Source organism: Mauremys reevesii, linkage group 3 (assembly GCF_016161935.1).
Source record: "Mauremys reevesii isolate NIE-2019 linkage group 3, ASM1616193v1, whole genome shotgun sequence".
NCBI classification, from domain to species: Eukaryota; Metazoa; Chordata; order Testudines; family Geoemydidae; genus Mauremys; species Mauremys reevesii.
In genome coordinates this window covers 18,177,528-18,194,694 of record NC_052625.1, presented here as the reverse complement: position 1 = coordinate 18,194,694, position 17,167 = coordinate 18,177,528, and the positions used below count along the sequence as shown (strand labels likewise).

Here is a 17,167-nt window from a genome sequence, read left to right as displayed (position 1 = left end):
CCACTTGTCACATTAACGTCTACCAGCCAGAAGAAAGTCAGGCCCTGCCTACACCAACTGCTCGGAAACACAAGGACGTCAGAGCAGAATTGGAACAAACCAACACAAAACAACAAAAACTACTACAAGGCCAGGTCCTGATTTTTTTTCTATGGGAGACTGAAGTTCTGCATTTCTAGCACCAGATGGTGCTACAGGAGGCTATAAATAACAGCAGGCACAACCACCACAAAATGGCATCTGTCAGCAAAGCCCTGATGGGTCCAGAGGAAACTCAGAACAGGGGCAAATGAAAATACTCCCCTGAGGCAAAAGTGTGGAGTCTGCTTTCATGATGGAAGGGCAATAAGAAAGGTTAGTTTCCCCTTGGGGGTTCACATAGTCTTTCAATACAGACAGCTCTGCCCTGTGGGCTCTTTTGGATTGCTCCATGCCAGCCAGGGATAGCTCCCTTCTGGCAACTAAGGGGGACAGTTACCGTACCCTGGCAGGGTTTCCTGCCTAGGAGCCCCTCACGTGGAAGGGGTGTGAGGTCCTGAGGAGTTGCAAAGAGCAAGGCCTTCCTGGTCTTTGTGGGGAGGAGCCCCCACTCCTTTGATCTGTAGTGGCAGGAGCCATATGTGTAAGATAGCTCCCCCTTTCCCCTGGGAGCATGCCTCCAGCAGCTACATTTGCCACTCAGTTGGTCCATCCTGTAACTAGTAGCTGCGGTGGGGAACTGAGCCTCTGCCCTGCAAGGCACCTGCATGGGGACCTCCTTATAGTGCAAGGAAGGGTGGGGGTGTTGCAGAGGGCCCATTCTGTGTTTTGATCCAGGGGAGACAGTCCAGCCCTAATTTACCAAAACCACAAAATGATATCTTTAATCCCCCTGCATCACTGGAGGGCAAGCCATGTTCCCCTCCATACTACACCATCCACGGTAAATGTGTGTCCTGTAGGCTTCTGCATTGTGTGCATGGTTTCCATAGTGCAGCCTAGTCACATAGTGAAGAGGTTGATGTATGTGACCAGAATGCCAATGTGGTCTACTCTTCTGAACCAGCTCCTTTCTCCAGTGCCTCCTCCAGCTGCGTGGCTATTGACTGTGTTACGGACACACACTGAGCCTGCTTAGTTTGTTGCCAAACTCTGGAATATGTCTTGAGAGTCTGAAATTGGCTCTCCGGCTAGTGTCCCTGATTTATATCCCTGTTGGCTGTGGGAATGTCTTTGGAGGCTGCCTTAGTTCATCAGGCTTCACTGAAAGAGTTTGTTTGTTTATTTTGTATCCTAGAAAACATTTTATTGCCCAGTTCATTTAGGACTGTGCAAATTTCAGCCATTCACCAGAGGGTACATAGGGGAGAAAGCTGGTGCTTATTGCTGGTCATATACGTGGTTTATCTGTAAACTGGTAGGGGCACTTTACCGGATACTTTTTCACACGATACTTTCTGGGGAGCTTGTATAAAATATCGCTGTAGTGTGCCAAAGGATGAAACCTGACAGCGTCTCTGTGGTATGAGCAGCGGTGTATTTTCTCCACATTGCTTTTGTGTACGGCATTCTCCTGAGAACGGAGTCCCTAGCTACGTATTCATATAATGCTTCACAGCTCAGAACATAACTAAAGTTCAGGCAGACACCATCCTAGATATTTGATGTCCTGGGCTTGGGATTAGTGAGAGGCATCTATTTTCTGGACTGGCAGAGGTCAGCTATCTGGACGAGACATACTTGAGTGGGCCTCGTGGTATGGGGAGGCAAGGAAAGGCTTTGCCCATTGCACAGGAATCTCCTGCTGGCTAGAGTGTGCAGCTGTAACCACCCCCGGGCTTTGCACCTGGCACAGCAGTTGCTGGCTGACCTGCACTATGTAAATTGGTCAGGGCTCAAGTCATGCTAGAATACTCTGGAATGCTGTTCTGGTGCTTTTTGGGCAGTCAGAACAGCATTCTGGTATTTCACTAAGATTGAAGTGCATTCTGGAGGCAATAAGGGAGGAGGGCAGGAGGCCCAGCCTCTACTCCCACCCGGGGTGTCTCTGAGAGGAGACCCAGCAGCCACCATTTCCCCTCCTAGCCATGCCCGAGACTGCAGTGTGGGGTGTCCCTCTGGCCAGGGGCCTGTCGCCCACACAACAGGTAACAGGCTGGGGTGCCTGCATCCACCCCCAGTAGTGGAGCCCCTGCTGGAGTCATGGTGCTGTGGTCTGGACAGGGAGGCCCTGGCACTTCCCCAGGTTTCCTGCCCTGGATGGGACAGTACCAGGGAGGGGAGTTGCAATCCGGATGCTAGGGCTTTCCACAGGAACAGTGGCCCTGGTGGTCTGCGTTTTGCAAGATACCTTGTCCTGTGCAGTCCAGGTTGTGCCCTGCCCTGGCACTGGGCATCTGGGCTTTTTACGTCCAAGCGCTTCCTTCTCTGGCTGTAGTCCTGCAAACTTACCCGTGGTTGGCTCTGACTTCAGTGAGCTGTGCACCAAGCCGAGCTGTGCCCGCGGCTCACCCTGCCAACGTCTCTGAACCAGGACAGGTGCCCTACCGAAGGGGGTCATGTCCCTGGGCCCCTTCCTTAGGAAAATTCTGGTTCTGAGTCTGCTGGCACTTCCTTTATTTATTTATTTATTTATTTATTTATTAAAGATTCGAACACTGGACATGAGGAATAGAAAACAAGGGCTCTGCTTCAAAGTACAGTTATCTACTGCTTGATCAAAAGGAGATAATTTGCTGTCAATAATTAGAGCTACTGTTTCTTATAGAACAGCTACTAGTGGGCAAGTTTCAGACACCAGACCAAGTCTGATTTCATCCAGCTGAGGGCAATGGTTCACATACATGCCAGCCAGGATACCTTAACAAGTGGTGCCAGATGAGGCCTGGGGACCTGCTGTTTTTACCCTGTCTTCTATCAAGAGGACGTGTATCCCAATGTGATCTAGAGGTAGAAGGATTCAGGAGAAAAAATGGTTCCCAGGATGAAAAAGATGATGATTCTTAAGCCCTTGCTTGGACCAGCTTTCAGATGGTGCTAGGAGACATGGCCTCTCACTGAGTAACACATGTTGAGATCTGATAAAACAGGATTCACATGGAGTTTCATGGCAGCAGGTTTTTCAGTTCACTTGATCAAAATTCAAGCCATTTGTGTAACTAATGATGTCCTCAGATGTTTGGCAGAATTAACTAATCAGCCATTTAACAGCTGCATAGCTTCTCTGTGCCTGGTCTCTGATCCAAAGAATTCTGCTAGATTCAGAGATGGAGCGTTTATATGTAAAGGACTTCAGTGTTTTAGCCATGTCAGTCACAATATATTAGCGAGACAATGTGGGTGTGGTAATATTTTTTATTAAGACTAACTTCTCTGTTGGTGAGAGACAGGGGCGGCTTCAGGCACCAGTGCACCAAGCGTGGGTCTGGGGCGGCAAGCTGCAGGGGGCGGCCTGCCGGTTGCCGTGAGGGCGGCAGTCAGGCTGCCTTCAGCGTCGCGCCTGCGGGAGGTCTGCTGATCCCGCGGCTTCGGCGGCAATTCGACGGCGGGTATGTTGAAGGCCCGGGACTGGAGGACCTCCCGCAGGCAAGCTGCCGAAAGCCGCCTTACTGCCGTGCCTGGGCCGGCAAAATACATAGAGCCGTCCCTGGTGAGAGAGACAAGACTGCTAGCCATACAGAGCTCTTCTTCAGGTCTGTGTGGCTCGAAAGCTTGTGTCTCTCACCAACAGAAGTTTGCCCAATAAAAGGTATTACGCTGAAGAGACAAGGTGGGTGAGGTATTTTGTGAGCTTCAGATCAGAGTACAGTAGCCTTTCACTAGCTATACCGTTAAAACAGACAGCATTGTGAGAGGGTGGCACTGTGTTTATTATGCTCCAGAGTGGAAAAAATTGTCGCTAGCACAGATTCATCTCTGGTGTAAATCTGGATTAACTCCATTGACCTCTGTGCAGTAATGATGCATGTTAGGTAAATACATATTCTGATACCTGTGTGAATTCTGAAAATGGGTTAACAAAAATATCATGTGCAAACCTTTCTGACAGAAACTCATGGATTATTGACCCAATAGCTTTTTTGCCATTGTTGTGGGTCTATCATGTTAATCTAAGGGCACTTGAGGCTAAAAATCCACATACAATGATGACATGATCACAGTAGCTTGTTTCAAGCCTTCATATTTTAGCCTTTTCAAAACAAATGGAAAATAATTGGACTAAATCTGGGATTCTCAAACTTCATTGCACTCTGACCCCCTTCTGACTACAAAAATTATACACGACCCCAGGAGGGCAGAACAAAACCTGAGCCCTGCCATCCTGGGTCAGGGAGCCCGAGCCCCACCACCCCAAAGCCCGAGCCCCACCGCCCCAAAGGCTTCAGCCCCAGACAGGGGGCCTGTAACCTGAGCCACAACGCCCAGGGCTGAAGCCCTCCAGCTTCGGCTTTGACCGTGGGTGGTAGAGCTTGGGTTTTGGCATTGGGCCCAGGCACCAGCAAGTCTAAGCCAGCCCTGGCGACCCCATTAAAATGGGGTTGCGAACCACTTTGGGTTCCCAACCCACAGTTTGAGAACCGCTGGACTAAATTATGGTCCCAGTGGCCCTAATAGTTTGGCATTATGGGTCAGATGCTTGGCTGTTATAAACAGGTATAGCTCTATTGAGGTCAATGGAGATGTGTTGGTATACTCTAGCTAAGGCTCTGGCCTGTTTCATTCACAAAGAATGAAGTTAAACATAGGTTAAACCGAATAAGTGAAATTTTCTTAAACCCTGTGAATTGCTCTTTCCATGTGGCTGAATTGCTGTCAGTCTAACTCCCCACGTTACCTGTTCCACTGATGTCTCATCAATAACTGTCCCTCCAGGGAACATTGGCCCTCTGACTCCAGTTCCACTGATCATGATCTATCTTCACAATTTTGCAACCATTTTAATATAAACATTAAAACCAAATAATTGATGCCAAATCTCCCACCGGATGTCTCTTTGGACAGAGGTTGCTAGCACATAGCTGAGTTGGAGTCTCACCCTTATCATAGACTCAGCTGGGTACGCAGTCTTTGAGATTGTTTGGTCTTCTGAACAGATGATCGCACCAGGAGTTACCCATCTCTGTCTCCTTGACATCTGTCTCCGAGTCTAGGAAAATGTCTATTTGTGGAGTCTCCTCTCTCTCTGTGAGGTTGGCCTCCAGATGGTTTTCTGTCTCTCTGTTCTATGAAGATTTCTGTATCTCTGCACTCTTCTTGACTCCTTTAGGTCCACTCCTTCTGGTCTGTCTCTCATGGCTAGATTCTCACAGGAGTGCCTGTCTCCAGTGCCAGCTGGTCGTCGGCTGACATGTTATACCTCTGTCCCTGCTTCCTTTCATTGTTGGCCATCTCCTTTCAGTGGAATATCCATCCTTCTGTCTGCAACAGGTCTCCTTGGCACCCCTGTGCTGGTGTAGCTCGTGTGGTAACAGTGTTTCTGCTGGTAGTTATCACATGATTGGCAAATGACCCACCCTTCTATCAAGGAATGGAGTTGTGCATTCATTCCTATGCAATAAACACCCTCTAAGACAAGCGTCAATAGACAGGTATGAGGAAGGTCTTTTTTCATGAAGTCCTTACATAATGAGGTGGGGACAACAGCTCTCTTATCTAAATATGATTCCAGTCTTCACAGTCAGCATATCTTCAATTTGAAAATGTGGTTCTGCTCCTACTGGTATTTGGCTTTTGGCTTTTAGCCACTCTGCTAGAATTGCTTTCTTGATTGTCTATAATTGGGTGCCCTTTTTGCTGTTGAAACTGAGAGACAGTGCAGCATGTCAGTGGATTCAGTGTCCCGTTCCCCTTTGCCCAGTTCACAGATGCTGGGTAATATTTCCTGCTCAGAGTGTCAGCGAACACCAGTAATTCTCCTGGACAATGTCTGATGTCTACCTCGTAGCACTGGAGGTGCATCAGCAAGTGCTGCAATCTCTTTGAAGCGGTAAGAAGGGGCTTTGTCATGATTGTCTTTAGGGGTCTGTAATCTGATTGCACTATTACTGGGTGGCCATAGGTGTATTGATGGAATCGCTCCACTCCAAATACCACCACTCTTTTTCTATTTGGGTGTACCCCTGCTCAGTCTCTGACAGGGCTCTGCTGGCATAAGCAACCGGCTGCTCTTGCAAATTAGCTACACCCAGTCCTTTCTCTGATGCATCACTCTGAAGTGTCAGTGTCTTTGCTGACTGGTAATACTCCAGGAGAGGGGCTTCCATCATCATTTGTTTTAGCATGTCACATGCATGCTGTTGAAGACCTGCTCAACCCACTCAACATCCTGCCTTGTAAGCTGATGTACGTGTTCTGCTACTCCAGCCAGGTGTGGACAGAACTTGGACAGAAAATTTATCATTCCTATGAAGTACTGTACTCTTTCCACATCCACTGGAGCTGGTATGTCTCTGATTGTCTTGATCTTGTTGGGATCTATTTTCAGTCCCTCTGCTGTGAGTAGATGTCCAGTGTTTGTCACCTCACACTGTTAAAGTTGCGTTTTTTTCTGGGCTGCATTTTATGTTCTTGTCCCTGCATCTCTGTAGAAAAGCTTGTCATGGTCTGTCATGGTCTCATTAGGCTTCTGTGTCATTGCTTCCTTCACCTACAGTGAGGAATATAATCTGCAGTTATTTTCACACCAGGCAGTCCTTCCAGTACTTGGGAGAGTCTTTTCTGAAACACGTCTGGTGCTGGGCTTATGCCCATTGGCATGCACAGCCATCTGTAGTGACTAAATGGTGTTGAAAAGGTTGTCAGCGTGCTGGACTCTTTATCTGGGCCAAAATCTGTCCCTCACATCAGTCAGTAAAAATTCTGGCTTTGGAAAGATGTCATGAACTGTGGGCAGTGGCTAGTGGCATGTTTTCAATGCCCAGTTCAGTCTTGGGGTCTATGCAGGTGTGTAATTTGCTTGGTCTTTGCCTTGTCTTTGCCAGCACCCCCACCATGCTGCTTACCCAAACTGTACTGGTCTGTAGAGGTGTTCTGATACCCCGATTCTACTTACTGGATTAAGTGTTGCCATTGGAATTTCCTTTGTGTTGAGCACACAGATTCCATTGTGGGGTCTGCTTCCAGTCACAGCTTTCCTTCGAGGCACCTGTTAGCTTTGAAAACTTCCCCATACACTTTTAAAATTGTTTCTACAGTCCATGGGACTCCCACTTTTGCTTCTTGTACTTCAGCTATAAAACTCTGACTCTACACCCTGATCAGATCTCGGGCTTGTATGGCTGTATTCCCCAAAGGGAGTCTGTGGTGCTTTCCATTCACCACCACAAATATCAGTTGGTCCTTTCAGGTTACTTACTATGAGGTCACATTTTCCAATGGGCTGCATTATGCTCGCATTGCATATTATTAGATCGCACCTGCTTTTTGAAATGTGTGTTTTGAGTCCAATTCACCCTGAGGAATCTGATTTTCTAGCTTAAATCACACAGGGTGTTTCCTTATTACTGTTAGTGCCAACCTCCGTGCATGCAACATCCCTTGTTGCTTTCCTGTCTGGACAGCCTGAGCCTGATCTGCTCCCAGATGCAAGGAGAAAGTCAAGATGTCCTCACTGCCATCTGATTTGCCCTGCCCCTCTTGTGCAAGTCTGACGGAATCTGTCTGGAACCTTCCTCTGCTCTTGCACATGCTGCTAAAATGGTTCAACTCGCCACATTCCTTGCAATGCTGTTTTAGTGTGGAGCACTTCTCCTTTACCCCCTTATGCTGTCTCCCACAGCAAATGCATCTCCCTGTTGTTATGCTACCCTGGCTGCCTCCACACCTTTGCATGTACCTCGGGGGGGGGGGGGGGGGAGTGATGTTGCGCCTCCTAGTGCTCGGATTCTTTCTCTTCAGGCTTCCGCTTTATGCCCCATGTCTAAACATCTGTTTAATGTGAGATCCCCTTCCCAGAGCAGCTGCTCCCATAGGTGGTGATCTCAAATGCCACAGACTATCCTGTCCCAAATTTGGGAGTCCGAGTCCCCAACATTAGCAGCCTGTGTGCGAAAGGCAGTAAGACAGGGGTCTACTTCCTCCCCTTTAGATTGGTCTCTAGTGAAAAACCTGTGTGGCGCCATGGCTTCGTTCTGCTTTGGGGCGCAATAGGCAGTGGTGAACTCGAGAGTGCTGCAGACCTGTCGGCCTTGTTCTCCAATAAGGCAAAAGAACAGCTTTACTTTCCTGCTCTTGCAGTCCTCCTGCATGGCCAGGTCTATGTCCAGCTCGAGCTACTCCTTCCAGTGGGTCTATTGCTGGGCTAAGTTTGTCTCTTTAAAATCCAGGGCTCTGGGGTGTTTCAGACCAAGTTCACTGGCTCATGCTGACAGCTGCTGTGCTGCAGAGAACTCATAGCTCAGACACTGTTACCGTGTTTCATTCAGAAGAGTGAAGCTGAATGCAGATTAAGTTGAACAAGTGGGACTTAGTTAACTCCTGTGGATTGCTATGTCCGTGTGGCTGAGTTGCCTAATTCCCTGGCATTGCCTGTTCCTTGGTGTCCTGTCAATAAGTCCCTCCAGGGAGCAGGCCCTTAGACTCCAGTTCCACTGATCATGATATGTTGCCCAATGTTTCTGTAAACTAGGGATTATTTTGTCTTGGAGAGAAAGAGGCTCAGCTTGGTAAACTCTTATTCTCTGTCTAAAGCTGGAAACCCACCCATTCCATCTAAGGGATGCGCTGTGCCATTAAGTCACGGGCCATGTTGAAGCAGGCGCAGGGAACTACTCCTGTAAATGGCATGAAGTGGAGAGGCTCCATCCCCTCTCTTCTCCCCATGTGCACCAACATCAGGGGCCGCAGCAATCTGGCCCAGATGTAATTGTCTGTAAAGTTAATTGAAATCTTCAGACGGAAATCATTACAGTGCACTGGCCAGATTGTGGCTTTATGCCATCGCCAACATTGGAGAGGTTGTGGCAGGGCTGCTTTGCAATGCGAACCCCAAAAGGAATTCTGGTTGACCCAGAGAATTCCTCTTACGGCTTTCAGGGAACACATACTGGAGTGGCAGCTGTGACACTCTGAAAAGACTGCAGCATGTTTACTGCCTACCACTCTAGGCCAGGAAGGAATTGGATAAATTAGCTTGATAACTAATAAGTGCAGGAAGCTGATCTATTCTTTTATGGAGTATTTATTTTTAGTCTCCAGCTTCCATTCAGTTCCAGCGAAGTATATTAAATAACAAGAAAATGTGTTTTCAATAGAATTAAAAGCATGTTGACTCTTCATCCACTGATTTTGCTGTAAACATAGGCTGGGCGCTGATGACTTGTTTATGATTTCATAGGTCACAGCTGAACTTACTGAGCAAGAGCTGCCTGTAGGACCCTGGTACAGTGTGCATACTAATCATTTTTGTAATTGATCTTTTCGGCATTCTTCATGTGCTGGGGAAGGTTGTCAACTGCTTCTTTGAAGTTAAATAATGATCGTGCAAGCAAGGCTTCTGCGATAGAAGCCAGGGTTTTATTTATGTTGCAGAATTGCAAGTGCCACATGCTAGCCCTCTCGGGTTACCTTGCACTGGATTATTCAGGTCAGTGTGCAGGCAAAATGGGTTTCACTGTAATGCATCTCCAATCGGCAGGTCAGTGAGGTTTATTGTTAGCACAAGGGAGAAGGAGGGGCATCTTTATTTTAGTCTCATCAGCAACAAGTAGGCATCATCATAATGTGGTGCTCTGTCACTCTCTCTCCATTGGGAAGCTTTTAAAGTCATTCCAGTGTGTGGGCAGACTAACATGACACGAGATCTGTAAGGGAAGCAGAACCTTTACATCTTATAACAGTGAAAGCTGCAACAGAAGAATTTAGGTTCTGATCCAAAACGGACTGAAGTCAATGGGAATCTTTCCATTGACTTTAGTGGGACTCTTTGGATCAAAGTTTTTATTGAGGTCATAGCAAAAATAGTCTTTGACTTCATTAGTCCAGGAAAAGGTCTTTAGTTTGTGTTTTTCCCTCTACAAATGTGTGTGTCTAAGACAAACCTAATGCACCAGTTTTTACACAAGCTGTAAAGTTTCTTTCTTTCTTTCTTTCTTTCTTTCTTTCTTTCCCATACATTAACTGTTTGCCTGATCTAGTCACAATATATGCGGAGTCATACCAAAGGACTTTTGAATATTTTCCATCCTCCTCTTTTCCCAATCGCCTTTCCTGTCTTTAAATGCTACGCCGTAGCTGTTTCTCTCCTCTTGTCACACTGATCAAATAGAGTAACCTTCTCTTAAAAAAAAATGAAAGAAATAATTCAGGAACAGGGGTAAATGCAAACAGGTCCCACCATACGGTCTGCTGAAGAATCCTCTCCTTTCCCTAAGGGGTGTGGAGGAAGGGAAGACTTTCTGTGTGGTAAAATACACAGGGGCGGCCTGTCCATATAGGCGAACTAGGCGGTCACCTAGGGTGCCAATTTAAATGGGGCACCAAATTTGAGGAAAAAAAAATCAAATTTAAAAAAAAAATAAAATGGAAAAAAAATGGAAAAAGATGAAAAAAATACCAATAAAATAATGATGTCATTATTTCAATTCCCGTGAGCGCATGAAGGGAATTATAATTCATTTCTCTACATTTCTGGTAATTTAGTAATATGTCAAATCTTTTATTGCAAAAATAAATAATATTTGAGCATATTATTTTTTCAATTTGCGATGTAGGGTCAAGATGACCCACTCTGCAATTTTGATAAGCAATAACTCAGCCACAATGAAACACATCTGCCAGCAGCAAGAGCTGCAATGCTAGTGACACCTAACTCGAATATACATCAAGGCTGCATAGCCAGAAATTCATGTAGAGCAGAGAAATCACGAGTTGATACATGTCAAATGGTCATTTTAATACACGTCGCAGGTAGATGGTTAAGAATCAAGCGATTACTGTGGAAAACGGTGTTTCTTGGTGCCAAAGAATAAAGAATAACGTCTTTCAGCATTATCAATCCAAAATGTGCATATCTTTAAGCGTTATTAAACCTTAGAGTTATTATCAGGCTATATAATTATGAACTTTTCTTTGTTATTACTGGTTCACATGTAATAAATAAGGTCCATAAAAGAAAAGTAACAGCGTTAACGCTTAATAGACTATGAAAGTGATGACATCACACTCCAAGCGGGTAACCGTGAGGACGGGGATTACTTTCCAAACAACCGGTGTCAGGTTATAACGTCGAAAAAGGTCATTTTGTTTCCATGTAAATGCTGTAACTAACTGTTTTAATAGGTAATTGAGTGTATGTTACTAATCATTGAACCTTTAAGCAGTGAAAAGATGTGTTGGGATGGCTGCAATGTGGTTTAAATCGTCAACCATGTGATGGGTGTGTCAGCCATCCTTAATGCTATAATGCTTGCAGTCGGGAGCACAGTACATAACAATATTCAAATGCCCCATGGCAGAAAGAGGAAAAAGAAAATCCTCAGGAGCTGAGTATCATAAACGAAAGGCTGAGAAGGAAAAGGACAAAGCAAAACAACAGGAATCCTTTCTGAAATATCTTCTCTTTAATCCAAATATTGGTTCGCAGCAACCAGATGAAGGAATTTTACTTGGAGAGAAGGTTAGCTCACATCTGCATGGAAGCAGTTTGGAACATCAAAATGAAGGTATATTACTTCGAGATGAGGGTAGCTCACATCCACAAAAAAGCAGTTTGGAAACTCAAGATGATGGAAACTTATTTCTAGTTGAAGGCCGCTCACAGCATCAGACTGATATGGAAGTGGAGAAAATATATTCACCTTCAGAGAGACATGCAGAAATTGAAGTAAATGAAGTAGAAGGAAGAAAGGATGAGGAAGTTACAAACAAGTTACAGTATGGAGACCCAGCTTCATGGCCCAGATGTGATGACCGTGTGCGGCAAATTCTCGTGGAATGTGGACCCGAACAAGTTCATGAATCTCCCTTCCCTAAGGATGGAAATAAAAGAAAATGCTCTGCTCAGCATTACAAGAGGAAACTCATTAATGGGAAAGAAATTCATCAAAACTGGTTACAATAGTCAGTGTCGAAGGACTCTGTGATTTGCTTTTGCTGCAAGTTGTTTAGAAATCAAGCTATTGGTACATCACTTACTGAAAATGGTTCAAAGGACTGGAAAAACATATCTTCAATTCTCTGTTCACATGAAAGAAGTACAGAACATTTGGAATGTTTTCAAAATTGGAAAGAACTTGAATTACGATAGAAAAAAGGAAAAATTATTGAGGAAGAACATTTACATGTGATCAAGGAAAAAGAAGAATATTGGCAACATATATTAGAGCATCTGATTGCTTTTGTGAGCATTCTCGGTGGACAAAATTTAGCATTCTGCGGCCACGGTAGAAATGAAAAATTATCCACTCCAGGTAATGGAAACTTTTTAAAATTTGTTTGATCTAGTCAGGAAGGAGGATCTACGTAAAATAACTGATCATGAAACACAGGTTCATTACTTAGGAAAAAATATGCAGGATGAACTGATTCAAATCCTAGCAAATGCCATTAAAAAGAAAATTGTAGAAGCTGCCCATTCTGCAAAATACTTTTCAATAATACTGGACTGTACACCAGATGTAAGTCATGCTGAACAAATGACAATGATCATTCGTTTGTTGATATGGAAAAGTCTGCAGATGAAGATAATGTTGAAGTGCTCATAAAGGAACATTTTTTGGGTTTCGTACCATTGAAGGAGACGACTGGAGCATTTATGACTAAAACTATTCTACAAGATCTTGAAACAATGTCATTATCTGTTGAAAACTTACATGGCCAAGGCTATGATGATGGGAGTAATAGGAAGAGTAAAGACAATGGTGTGCAAAGGAGAATGATGGAAATCAATCCTAGGGCCTTTTTCGTTCCTTGCAGTGCGCATTCTCTGAATTTGGTTGCCAATGATGCTGCTAGATGCTGTTTGGAGGCAAGCAGTTTCTTTGACCTGGTGCAATGTTTTTATGTGTTTTTCTTAGGCTCAACCCGCCATTGGGAGACTCTGACTCGCCATGTGAATTCTCTGTGAAACCACTTAGTCAGACAAGATGGGAGAGTCACATTGATGCTTTGAAAACTCTTTGCTATGAACTTGGAAACATTTACGATGCCCTAATTGAAATTTCTGATGATACTACCTTTACTGGATCATCTAGCATTCGGCATGTTCAGAAGCTCTTGCAAATGGCCTTTCCAAGTTCAAATTTGTGACTTCACTCATTTTGTGGTATAATAAATATCCTTTTTGAGATTAACCTCACTAGTAAGCAGCTTTAGGAAAAGAAGTTGAACATACATTCTGCTATTCAAAAACTGCAGCAAACTAAAAATATTCTGGAGGAATTCAGAAGTGATGAAGGGTTTGAAAGAACACTGGTAGATTCTCTCGAGCTTGCTGAAGAAATAGACTTTCCGACAGAATTTGAACCAAAGCCAGTTCATATTCGGCAAAAGAGAGAGCAGTTTTCATATGAAGGACGAGACACACCCATTCAGCACCCAAAACAAAGATTCAAAGTGAATTTCTACTTCGCAGTCCTTGATACTGCTATTCACTTGATAGATGAGAGATTTCAACAGATGCAGCAGCTAGAGTCAGTATTTGGCTTTCTATATAATATCTACAGCTTGCAAAAGAAAACAGCAAAACAGATAAGATAATTTTGTATAAAACTGGAGTTGGCGTTGACTCATGAAAATTCAAAAGACATTGATGCTACAGATTTGTGTAGTGAGCTTCAGGCTTTTTCAAGACAACTTAAGAAACATTCCACTCCTGAAGAAGTACTGAAGTTTGTTTGTGAAAATAAACACAGACAGTTTTCCAAACATTTTTATAGCTCTACGCATTCTTTTAACTTTGCCAGTTTCCATAGCTAGTGTGGAACGTAGCTTCTCAAAGTTAAAATTGATAAAAACATATTTGCGTTCAACAATGGTGTAAAAGAGACTTGTTGGACTTGCCACAATGTCAATAGAGCATGAAATAGCTGGAAAACTGGATCTAAAAGAACTAGTGACTGAATTTTCAAAACTTAAAGCAAGAAAAGTCATGTTTTAAAAGCACAGAGTGTTTTTTATTCAGAGAATTTTGTAAATACAGGTTAAAGTTCATTGAAGAGTTTTCTTATTTCTTTCTATACTGGATGTGGTGGTAATGGCAGTTAAAGCAGGATAGTGTAATGGATGATTTTGGATTTGTAATAATAGAAATTAACATTTTTAATGCATTTTTATTTGAATCGGACTGAAATATCATCTAGGTGTCATGTACAAATCTATTCTGAAAATTTCGTGTCTCTATTTTATCTGATCTCAGAAACATTGGTTGGACAGACGGACGGACAAACTGAATAATTAAGCCTCTATTTAAAAAAAACACTTAAAAACATTAAAAGGAAAAAAGGGGCAAAATGTTTCCCAGTTTACCAAAAACCTCAGCCTAGATCTGCCCTTGGGGTTTGGGAGTGGGGGCGCCAATTGCATGGTTCACCTAGGGTGCCAGTTGCTGGCAGCTAGTCTAGGGCCTCCCCTGAAAATACTGGTACTTCGAAGCTATTCTGTGACACTCCTATGGAAGCCATTTCACCTGGTATTTTTCAGTGAAAGCCAGGATGCCCCCACTGATATGCTACTTTTGTTTTGTGTGGCTTAGAAATAGCAATGTCAGATGTTCAAGTCTAGCTGACCACCCAATTAATTGCTCCATGTGATGCAGAGTGGATGGCAGAGATACCACTGGGATATGGTCGTTTTGGATATTGATTGACGAGGCGTTCCATCATTTGAAATCCATTTCTGAAGTTGCAAATAGGATTGTGTCTCAGTCCCGATTTTTGGAGGTGGTAGGTGCATCTGCCACGTGATGTGCAGATGCAATTTAAAGTGGACCATATTTTTCGTGGGGGTGAAATACATTTTTCACTTGGGTCCTTGACGAGGTGTGTGTTTGGGACATTGGTGTCCTTCCACCTTTCTCACCATTGATCTTCATGGGAGATCCTTTATTTATATGTATTTATGTAGGCTGGGGGGAGCCACTCTGGTCATGGCCTGACCACTTTTTGGCCTGCCACAGCACAACTCTGGATAGGTAATCTGGTGGTACCAGGGCCAGGAAAGGGGTGGAGGTGGGATGTCATTGTTTGTGGAGGGCCCTCCCTGCAAGTTGTGGCAAGAGGCAATGGGCCAGAGCAGGGAGTTGGGCCAGAAGCTGCTGTGGGTGAGTATGGAGTAAGCTCACTCTCCAAGCCCCGCTTCCCTGGGGCCCTCTGGTGGGGAAAGCTGGTGTTATGGTATAGCTGCTTCCATATGTGCCTCACAATTAGCATGCCAGACATTGCATGTAGATTAGAGCTGTATGGCCTGCCAGATGTGTGTGTGGGACAGTCTGTGGCTAGCACTGACTATAACAGATTTCCCTTCTAAGCCCTTGTTTGCACTAGGAAAAAAGGTGAGTTTTTTAAACCATGTGTTAACACTTGGAAAGTAGTTAGTTAGCTAGTACCCATTACACCTCTGGGGTTTAGGGCAGCAATGAAGCTCCTCCACTCCTGTCTGTTTCTGGCAAGTCTTTCAATGGGTCCCCAGCTGTGCCCCAGGTTTTTCAGCTCAGCTTCCACAGCTCTTGTTTTTGGGCGACCTCATTTTCGCTTGCTTCAGGTGTCTATCATATTGCTATTCTGGTGATGGAATCGGTTTTCATCTGAAGCACATGGCCAATCCATCTCCAACGCCTCCTGGAAATGATGGTGCTCATATTCTCTTGGCTGCACTGTGTGAATAGGTCTTCATCAGAGACTGTGTTGGGCCAAAATATACAGAGGCTTTTTCTGAGGCAGGTTGTATGGAATGAAGACAATTTGGACATGTCATACTTTCTCATTCCCCAGCATTCTGCATTATAAGTAGTGTTGGAAGTACGCAGCTCTGATAAATCTTGAGTTTGATTTTGGTGTTGTATTTTGATGATTTCCAGACTGTATTTAAGCTCCTGAAGGTGTTCCTGGCTTTATTGATTCAGTTCTGAATATCCTGGTTTGTTCCGCCATCCTGGCTGATGGTGCTGCCCAAGTATGTGAACGTTTCTACATTCGGGAGAACATGATCCTCTATCCGTACTGATGATGGTGAGGCAATATTAAGGGTCATTGTATTGGTCTTATTGCGGTTGATTTTCAGTCCAGTTTGTTGACTGAATGTGTTGAGTTGAGTTGTTTTTTCTTGAATATAGTGTTGGGTATTTGATAGGAGAGCGAGATCATCTACCAAGTCCAGGTCTTCAAGGGATGAAAAGGATGTTCATCTGATGCCTCTTGGCATGTCTTCTGTTGTACGCAACATTACCTAGTTAATGGTAATGTTGAAGAGGATTGCAGACATGACACACCCTGACATACTTCAGTTTTGACTTCAAAACTGAGCTCACTGTGATCAACACTGCATGTAAAGTTGGAATAGAAGCTTTTGATGATGTTGATTATATGGAGAGGGATTCTATATGCCCATAGAATGCGCCACAGGCTGGTCCTGTGAATACTGTCAAAGGCCTTCTCAAAGTCTATGAAGTTTGTGTGGAGTTACCATTACCATTCTGAGCATTGTTCCATTATGTTTCGTAGAGTGAAAATATTAGCTAACGTGGCTAAAAAGCTCCTTTTCCCTCTCTCATGGGGACATACTGAGAGGGGGAAAACAGATCTGTGTATGTTATTTGGAAATGACTGCTCCTCTGAGCAGTAGCTCACCGCTTCATGCTTTGTGGCTATCGTTGGAGCTGTCTCATACTGGAAATAAGGCATGCATTTTGAGGGTAATTAACTATTGGAACAATTTACTAAGGGTTGTGGTGGATTCTCCATCACTGGCCATTTTGAAATCACGATTGGATGTTTTTCTAAAAGATCTGCTCCAGGAATTATTTTGCGGAAGTTCTATGGCCTGACTAGTTAGCACAATGGTCCGTTCTGGCCTTGGAATCTATGACTCTAGGGGGGATTCTGATGCTGGTAGATTTAAAAAAAAAAAGAAAAAGGAAAAACTCAGAATACAAATTTGTGAATCACATCCCTCCTCCCCTCCCCCCAATTCCTCCAAACAGCTCTAGCAAAGATTTATTTTGTCAGGCCAAACCCCTCACCTGATGGGTGTGTCA

The 17,167-nt window shown here is 44.3% G+C and overlaps 1 long non-coding RNA gene across 1 annotated transcript in view; it reads left to right on the top strand.

Annotated features, from left to right (window-relative positions):
* The first annotated feature begins 237 nt into the window (after positions 1-237).
* The window catches only part of LOC120401689, a 225,062-nt gene continuing 208,132 nt past the window's right edge, over positions 238-17,167 (top strand). Inside the window, exon 1 of the long non-coding RNA XR_005596647.1 lies at positions 238-354. This is a non-coding gene — a long non-coding RNA (uncharacterized LOC120401689). The remainder of the gene's footprint in view (positions 355-17,167) is intronic.